Below are 10,056 nucleotides of genomic sequence, written 5' to 3'. Positions count from 1 at the left end.
CACTGATACCAATGATGGGGCACTATTCCTCCCACTGACACCAATGATGGGACACTATTCCTCCGACTGATACCAATGATGGGACACTATTCCTCCCACGGATACCAATGACGGGACACTATTCCTCCCACTGATACCAATGATGGGGCACTATTCCTTCCACTGATACCAATGATGGGGCACTATTCCTCCCACTGATACCAATGATGGGACACTATTCCTCCCACTGATACCAATGATGGGGCACTATTCCTCCCACTGACACCAATGATGGGGCACTATTCCTCCCACTGATACCAATGATGGGGAACTATTCCTCCCACTGACACCAATGATGGGACACTATTCCTCCCACTGACACCAATGATGGGGCACTATTCCTCCCACTGACACCAATGATGGGGCACTATTCCTTCCACTGATACCAATGATGGGACACTATTCCTCCCACTGATACCAATGATGGGACACTATTCCTTTCACTGACACCAATGATGGGATACTATTCCTCCCACTGATACCAATGATGGGACACTATTCCTTTCACTGACACCAATGATGGGATACTATTCCTCCCACTGATACCAATGATCGGACACTATTCCTCTCACTAATACCAATGATGGGATACTATTCCTCCCACTGATACCAATGATGGGGCACTATTCCTCTCACTAATACCAATGATGGGGCACTATTCCTGCCACTGATACCAATGATGGGGCACTATTCCTTCCACTGACACCAATGATGGGACACTATTCCTCCCACTGACACCAATGATGGGGCACTATTCCTTCCACTGACACCAATGATGGGACACTATTCCTCCCACTGATACCAATGATGGGGCACTATTCCTCCTACTAATACCAATGATGGGGCACTATTCCTCCTACTAATACCAATGATGGGACACTATTCCTCCCACTGATACCAATGATGGGGCACTATTCCTCCCACTGATACCAATGATGGGACACTACTCCTCCCACTGATACCAATGATGGGGCACTATTCCTTCCACTGACACCAATGATGAGACACTATTCCTCTTCCAAGGCTGGGACATTTTCTAATTCCACTAGCTATAGGCTGGTCCACCTTAAATCTGAAGGACAGCAAGCAGCCCTTTGTTTGGAAAGTTCGGGAGACCCCCTTCCTTAGTGCATTAGGGTACCGTTTAATGGCACCCCAATAGCAGAACGACATGAATGGCACTGCAGTAATACATGTTACGTGTATGGCCACCTTTACTTTTCAGTGCAGTTTAGTCTGATTTCTATTTATTGAAGGAAACTTTTTTTGAAATTTTGTAGTACAAAGAAATGTGTTCTTTTTTTTTTTATACCAGGAATCGGGTAAGTTAGACTGCATTCAAAATCATTAATTAAAAGCATACGTCTGAGTTCTACAAAAATGAATGAAAACTGATTTTCATAGAGTTTCAGTAAAATTTTTTAGATTTATTGGTCCCCGTATCCCTCCCCCAACCATTCTTTTGTTCCTTGTCAGCAGTCTACAGGCAAACAATGATAGGGTGGGTTAAGGATAGGGAGTTGAGTGACAGGCTCTGCTCCCACCCTGCCGGCTCTAGACTTTTCTGGAAAGAAAAACACGGTTCACTTCCAGACAAGTTTGAGACGGCCAAATCTCAGGCGTTAAGGAAGCCAATTACATGGTCAAGTCTTTTACACTATTGTAGTTTTGTCAGCTGAGAGGAATTACACCTGTAAAGAGACAAATTTCACATTGTAAAATGAAATCGGTGCCATATTTTGTGGGAGTAAATGTGTTATTCTTCCGCGTTCGGCTATCGATCATATTAAGACGATGCAGCTTTCGCAAAAAAAAAAAAAAAGACGATAGGACTTTTTTTTTAAGGAATTGTTTTGATGTACATTATATTGCCAAAAGTATTGGGACGCCTCGGTTTACACTCACATGAACTTTAATGGCATCCCAGTCTTAGTCTGTAGGGTTCAATATTGAGTTGGCTCCACCCTTTGCAGCTATAACAGCTTCAACTCTTCTGGGTAGGCTGTCTGTCTTTCTTCATATATGTTCCTTGCGGTGTCGAGCGGAGGTTCAGCACCTACCCTGGATTGTGGACATTGACCGGCCTGAGCGGTATTGCTCTTCTCTACATTCATGAACTCAATGACGACACATTGCTTCTGCTTGGAATCCATTATTTGCCTCCAATGAAAAAGAAGAAGAGTTTATTTAGAGGAAGAGATACTTTACCAACATGTGAAATTTGAATGACCTATGAAGGTTAATAAAAAAAAGTTATACCAACTTTTGCATTACTTTCAGTAAAGCCCTTGTATCATAAAACAAACAGATGAGCAGTGGCGGCTCGTCCATTGGGGGCGCAGGGGCCCCCCCTATCCATGCGTTCAGCCCCCTAATCTACATGCAGGGCACCAGAAGCATGGATTCCGATGTTTTTTTTTTTTTAAGCATTTTTTTTTAAGCACGTGAGTAGAGCCAGAGTCTCTAATAGGCTTCAAAAAAGGGTGGGCTTGTGGTGCAGAGCACTGCGCTCTGAGCCCACCCAGTTGTGTGACAATAGCGAATGAATATTTGCTATTGTCACACGGATCCTCCTCCTGGCCAATCAGGATGCGGGTCCTGAGACCCGTTTCCCAATTGGTGGAAAGGAGAAGCCATGCCATTGGCCAAGGAGGAGAAGGAGGGAGAAGATGCAGGAGACTGAGGGGGAAGCCGCCGCTGCTGCCTGCCTGCCCTCCGCATGTCCAGGGTGAGTGAGCTGGCGACCGGGGGGGGGGGGGGGGGATATGGTGTGTGGGCTGGGGTGGTCCGGGGGGGGTATGGTGTGGTCCTTCTGCCACCCCCCCCCCCAGCCCATGGAGCACCAGCCGCCACTGCAGATGAGTACCTGGATTTGTGGGCAGCCAGTCAGGTGAGCTACATGCAAATACGCTAAAAGAAACAAGCTCATAGGAGGAGAGAGAGCACAGTGAGGAGTGAGATACCCTCTTCAGCCTACTGCTGCTCATTCACTGTCCAATCAAAAAGGATTGGAGGAGGGATGAGATGACATCACTGTACCGCACAGATAGACAGTAGTGATAGGTGCATCGACTTGGGTTCAGATCGAAGGCAGGTTCGGCAGACAGTAAATTGCCAACTTGAACCCTTTCAGTGCTGCCAACATATGCCTTCAGTCAATAGCAGTGAGGGGTTTTACACACACTCCCACCTGGCACCTGCAACAGAACCTGGGTATAGCCGCTCAATCGCTTCCACGCACCCCTTCACGTGTGCCCCCGGGTAAAAGACCCCTGAAGGAGATATTTACATTGCATGCAGCTGATGATGTCATCAGTGCATGGGCTCTGAAGGAACAGCCGTCCATGCCGTTTCTTCAGAGCCATGTGCCGTAACCAGCAGGTGCTGCACGCATGGGCGGGAGTGCCGTCACGCGTCTCCGGCCAGTAGCACAGTCAGAGTCTTCAGACCTGGAAGGAAGACGGGCGAAGATGGATGCGGCCTACAGTGGGGACGTTTGCAGGTAAATGTCACATAATGTGCTAGTATGCATCGCATACTAGCACATTATGCATTTACTTTGCAGGTAACCAAAAGGAAAAAAAAAATCCAGGCTTTACTTCCTCTTTAGGAATCCATTCCTACCAGGAATGCCAATCAGTGCCCATTAGTAATGCCTGTCAGTGCCTCCTCCTCAGTGCTGCCTATCAGTGCCATCTATCAGTGCCTCCCATCAGTGCCCATCAATCCCTCCCATCAGTGCCACCTATAAGTGCCCATCATTGCCAATCAGTACCACCTATCAGTGCCCATCAATCCCACCCATCAGTGCCACCCATCAGTGCCACCTATCAGTGTCCATCATTGCCAATCAGCCCCACCCATCAGTGCCTATCAGTGCCCATCAATCCCACCCATCAGTTCCCATCAGTGCCACCTATAAGTGCCCATCATTGCCAATCAGTCCCACCTATCAGTGCCTATCAGTGCCCATCAATCCCACCCATCAGTGCCACCCATCAGTGCCACCTATCAGTGTCCATCATTTCCAATCAGCCCCACCCATCAGTGCCTATCAGTGCCCATCAATCCCACCCATCAGTTCCCATCAGTGCCACCTATAAGTGCCCATCATTGTCAATCAGTCCCACGTATCAGTGCCTATCAGTGCCCATCAATCCCACCCATCAGTGTCATCCATCAGTGCCACCTATCAGTGTCCATCATTGCCAATCAGCCCCACCCATCAGTGCCTATCAGTGCCCATCAATCCCACCCATCAGTACCCATCAGTGTCACCCATCAGTGCCACCTATCAGTGATCATCATTGCCAATCAGTCCCACCCATCAGTGCCTATCAGTGCCCATCAGTGCCACCTATCGGTGCCCATCAGTGCTGAATATTAGTGCCCATCAGTTACACCCATCAGTGGCCATCTGGGTCACCTAATAATGCCCATCAGTGCTGCATATCAATTCTGCCTATCAGTGCTGCATATTAGTGCCTCATCATCAGTGTCCATCAGTGCCGCCTCATCAGTGCCCATCAGTGCTGCATCATCAGTGCCTATCATTGCTGCCTATCAGTGCCCATTAGTGCCGCCTCATCAGTGCCCATCAGTGCTGCATATTAGTGCCTCATCATCAGTGCCCATTAGTGCCGCCTCATCAGTGCCATCTATCAGTGCTGCATATTAGTGCCTCATCATCAGTACCCATCAGTGCAGCCTCATCAGTTCCCATGAGTGAAGGAGAAAACATACTAATTTACTACATTTTATAACAGAAACAAAGAAAAACCTTTTTTTTTTTTTCAAAATTTTTAGTCTATTTTTATTTGTCTAGCAAAAAATAAAAAATCCAGAGGTGATCAAATACCACCAAAAGAAAGCTCTGTTTGTGGGGAAAAAAATGATAAAAATGTCATATGGGTACAGCGCTGCATGACCGCGCAATTGTCATTCAAAGTGCGACAGCGCTGAAAATTGGCCTGGGCAGGAAAGGGGTGAGAGTGTCCGGTATTGAAGCAGTTTAGCCAAAAGTTTAGATGGGCTTTGAAAAAAACAAAAAAATAATAATGAATGGCGCAAAGCGCGGGTACAAGCCGCAGTACATATTGACATTCGTAGTGGAAAGCGTCAGAGCGATGGCACGGTACGACGCCGTGTCTGCCGTGGCCGGGCCGGGCTTTGGCGTCCCCCCAGCTTCTTTGTGAAAATGTTTATTTTTCTGAAGATTCCATTCAGGAATGTGTGGAAGCCAAACGAGTTTTTCCTGCAGCCCTCCGGCAACGGCTGTCCAAAGTCATTCTCGTTAAAGATGTACAAAACAAAAGCGTTACATCTCATCGCCGACCACCAAAACTTCGCCGTACGCTTCACGTGCAAAGCGCGATTCTGGAACTTGTTGACAGCTTTTGTATAACAAACAGGACCGAAAAAAGAGCCGCGATACGTTCGACTTCGCAGCTGCTTCAATGTACGCACGTGACTTTGTTTGGATGGAATAGCCGCTTTTTTTTCTTTTTTTTTTACAAGTCAGTGCCTAAACAAATATAATCCATATTTATAGTTCCTAGAATCCGGGAAATAAACAGCAATCTGCAGTTCCACACAATCGTGGTACACAAAGCGGTGTTGTCTGCTGTTTATGTCCATATTAGCTGGAGCTTAACAACCTGACCTCCGGAAGATTTTACCCCCCCCCCTTCATGTCCAGGCCATTTTTTTGCTATTCGGCCTTCACTACTTTAACTTGTCATCTCTTCCCAAACAACATTTCTTTTATTTTTTCCACAAAAACAAAGCTTTCTTTTGGTGGTATTTGATCCTCGCTGGTTTTTTTTTTTTTTTTCTTGTGATATAAACAACAAAAGACCAAAAAATTGGAAAAGAACCCCCAATACTTTCTACTTTCTGTTGTAAAACATATCCAATAAAAATGCTAAAAAAAAAAAATCATTTATTTGGGGATTATGTATATATATATATATATATATATATATATATATATATATATATATATGTATATATAATATATTTTTTGTGATATAAACAAAAAAAGATCGAAAAAAAAATATATATATATGTGTGTATATATATATTTTTTTGTAATATAACAATTTTGAAAAGAACCCCCAATACTTTCTGTTGTAAAACATATACAATAAAAATGTTAAAAAATATCATTTATTGGGGATTTTTTTTCAAAACTTTCTGTCTTTCTTCATATATGTGAAGATTGAGCGAACAATTTTTTTCCTTTCTGCTATGAAACATTTCCATCTACAAATGATGATATATATATATATATATATATATATATATATATATATATATATATATATATATGTATATGTATATGTATATGTATATATATATATATATATATTGTAACAGGAAGTCAGCTAAATCTGGGAATGTAGTCACAGGAAGGAGATACATTTCCACCTGATTGAGAAGTCCATTAATTAATTTAGGGTGTTGGCTACAGAGCTAGCCAGCAGGAAGTTGAAAGGCCTTCACCTGTTCAGAATGAGGGAGTTAAGGCTCTATAATTTGTTCAGAGAAATTCCTATTGTTTGCTGCCTCCAGAAGCTGCATCCTGAAGCCATGTGGGCTGGGAGCAGGAGGACAGTCAGCGTGTGCCTCCCGACAGGATGTGTGGGCCTGGGAGAAGACCCCCCGGAGTGATGTGTGCCCGGGACGGTAACCAAGGGTGAATACGTCTCAAAGGTGAGAAGACGAACTGTTGATTTGAAAGAAACAAAGGACTGTGTTGCCCTGTGAAGCTATTATAAAAGGACTATTGAGTGTCCGCTGTAGGACAAGGAAGTCTGCCCGACGGTAGGTTGGAGACAGACACTTAGGCAGGTTCCAGTTGTGAGAAGGTAGCCGCCCACAGAGGCAAGGATTTATTTTCTGTTTTATTTTATTTTGGATGTTTTGCTGCATACAGCCTGGTGAAGAAAACACCATTTAATAAACCACACTGTTTGTTTGCAAGCACTTGTCGGCTACCTCTCTGGGAAAACGCACCCCCCAAGGGGTCATCCACACCTACCACCGAGCTAATCCCTTACATATGGTGGAGGTATGCAGTGGGCATAAGCAGAGATCCCTGCAAGGAAGTGCATATGTTTGATGAACTTTATCTGGTGCATGAGATTGCACAATCTATGTGTGCAGGAGAGAAGATCCTGACAGAAAAAAAAAAAGTGTTTTAAAGAGACAGCGGTCTCAAAATTATTTGATGAACTTTGTTGTGTCTGGTGCAAGTGACTGCACAAACTGTGTGCGCAGGAAAAGAGATCCTGCAAGAGAGAGAAAAACTACATGTGTTGAAGAGACAGTGGTCTGAAAATTGTTTGCTGGACTGTGAAAAATTTGTTTGTGGAGTTATTGAAGATGGGGCGGTCCAAACGCCTGAAAAATGCAAAGATAGATGAAATGAGAGACCGGATTCTATGGATGGAGGGGATGTTGCCGTCTGAACCAGCCCCATCCATGCCTAAAGAGAGTCTACTAAAGAGGAAGGTTGTTGTCCCTAGCAACACTGATGAAACTGCTATGGAGACGCAGTGTGCTCAGATGAAAAGTAAGCTCAAAATGGAGGAGATGTTGAAACAACTGATTATATCAAATACAGCACAACAGCAGGCAAATGCAGCTCAACAGCAGGCAAATGCGGATTTTCAGCGGAGCTTTGCAGCTCAACAAAAGGCTCATCAAGAGAGCATGGCAGGCTGGAAACAGAGACGCCAGCAGCCAATGGAGGCCATCGGTTTGGAGGAAACCGAGTATGTGTGCAGGGCTGAGTTGGATGCCTTGCAACGGAAAATGGAAGAAAAGGAACAAGCCTTGGAATTGCTTAAAATGGAGCATAGAAACTTGCAGGAAACAAATGAACTACTCAAGTCTCATGTGTCACAGTGGGAAGAATCCACTGCTCTTCTTTTGGTCGAGTTGCAAAAACGCAGAGAGACTATAATGGAGAAAGATACCATCCTCATGGAAAAGGAAAGTGAAATTCAGACTTTGCAGAAGCAAAGTATGGCTGATATGTTGGAGTTGCGTAATCAGCTGGAAAAAAGTCTTCAGTCTTTGGGAGCTACAAAAATAGACCTGCAGGAGTCGCAGAAACAGAATGTTGCTCTGGAAGCGACATTGTCTCTCAGCGACAAAGAGAAAAGTGAAAGAGAGGCTAAATTACTGAGTACTGTGTATGAGCTCACTACTTTAAGCAATGTGGTAGATGAATGGCGTGCGGACTGTGAAAGTTGGAAAGGGGAAGCCCAACGTGTCCAGCAGCAGTTAAAGGAGAAAGAAGCCTGTGTGGCAGAATTACATTCTTATTCCCAGATGCTAGCCAGTGAGGTGAAAGCTCTTATGCAGGGAAAAGGAGATTCTGAACACAAGAGAAAAAAAGTAGAGGCACAGCTGCAGGAATCGCAAGTCAAGGTGTCAGAAGGTGACCGAGTGTGTGCTAAGCTGTCAGAGAAGGCAACCCGATTGCAGGTTGAGTTGGACAATGTTACAAATCGGCTTTCTCAAGCAGACAGCAAATCTAGAGAAATTGCGGAAGATTTTTCTATCTTGGAATCGCAGCTGCAAGACACGCAGGAACTCTTACAGGAAGAGAGGTGTCAAAGGCTGAGTTTTAGCACAAAGCTCAAACAAATGGAAGATGAGAAAAATGGCTTCCTGGAACAATTAAAAGAGGAGGCGGAAGCAAAGAAAAACCTATCAGAGCAAGTCGCAACATTGCAAGCTCAGATAGCGGATATGAAAAAACGCATGGAAGAAAGCGTTGGTTCATTACAGTGTGTTGAAGATGTGAAAAAGAAGTTTGATCAGATGCTTGGTGAAGAGAAGACTGTGTCTGCAAAATATGCAGAAGAACGCGCACGTGCAGAAACGGAGGTGCGTGATAACGAGAGCAAAGCCCTGTTCTTGGCTCGCTCTTTGGAGGAAGCTCTAGAGTGTAAGGCTGAACTAGAAAGTGTTAAACAGCTGCGTACAGAAATGGAAGAATTGGTCAGCTCCAAGGATGATGTTGTGAAAAGCGTTCAGGAGCTAGAAAAGTCTAAGCGAGCCTTAGAACAGCAACTAGAAGAGATGAAGATTCCGTTGCAGGAACTGGAAGAGGAATTCCAGGCAACAGAGGATCTGTCCCAAAGAGGGGATAGTGTGCCTGATGCAGTTTTTAAAAGGATCAGTGTTTTGGGGTCTGTCCTGAGTGAGCCTCAGAAATGTGACGACATGTGGCTTGAATCACCCCTTTGGAATAAACCGTTCCTTCAAAAACTTCAAGCATTGGAAAATGTATCATTAGAACTTCAGCAAACAAAGGAGCTGAGTAAGAAATGTGGTGATTTCTCAGTTCAGGCTGAAAACCTAGTGGAGAAAACTAAGGCTGTTGGTGAAAACGTGAAGCAAATGAATAAGTGCCTTTCAGGGAGTGTTTCCAAAATGGAACTGGTGAAAGACGGGTGGCAGAAGTTTGATCGTGATCTTGAGATGCATTCCATGTGGAATTCAGATAGAGAAAAAGAACTAGGTGACCTTGAGCGGTCAAATAGTTCAGCAGAAAGTGCATTGAAGAAACCTGTAAAAGAATGTGTTGCAGTTCCATGCTTCTTCACTGATGCAGAGAGGAGGTCTATAATGGATACCACCCAGATCGCTGGGTTCAACTGTGTTGTTGCCTTTAACCCCTATGTTGGTGGAAGGAGAGTTGATGATGTTCTGGTTGGCTACTTCTGTGAAGAGTTTGGCAAGAAATATAAACTGAATATCAAATCAAATAGTAGGCCTTTACTGCGACTCGCTCAGGAGGGCGAAAAGTTTAAGAAGTTGATGAGTGCAACTGCTTCAGATCTGCCTATGAATATGAAATGTTTGGTGAATGATATTGATATCTCTGGGAAAAGGAACAGGGGTCACTTTGAAGAAATGTGTGACAGCCTGTTGTCTCAATTGGAAAATCCTCTGCACAGCATCTTAGAGCAAGCAAAGCTCAAGAAGGAAGATCATTCC

Source organism: Pelophylax lessonae, assembly GCF_965119305.1.
Source record: "Pelophylax lessonae genome assembly, chromosome: 7".
Taxonomy (NCBI): Eukaryota; Metazoa; Chordata; class Amphibia; order Anura; family Ranidae; genus Pelophylax; species Pelophylax lessonae.
This window is presented reverse-complemented; position numbering follows the sequence as displayed.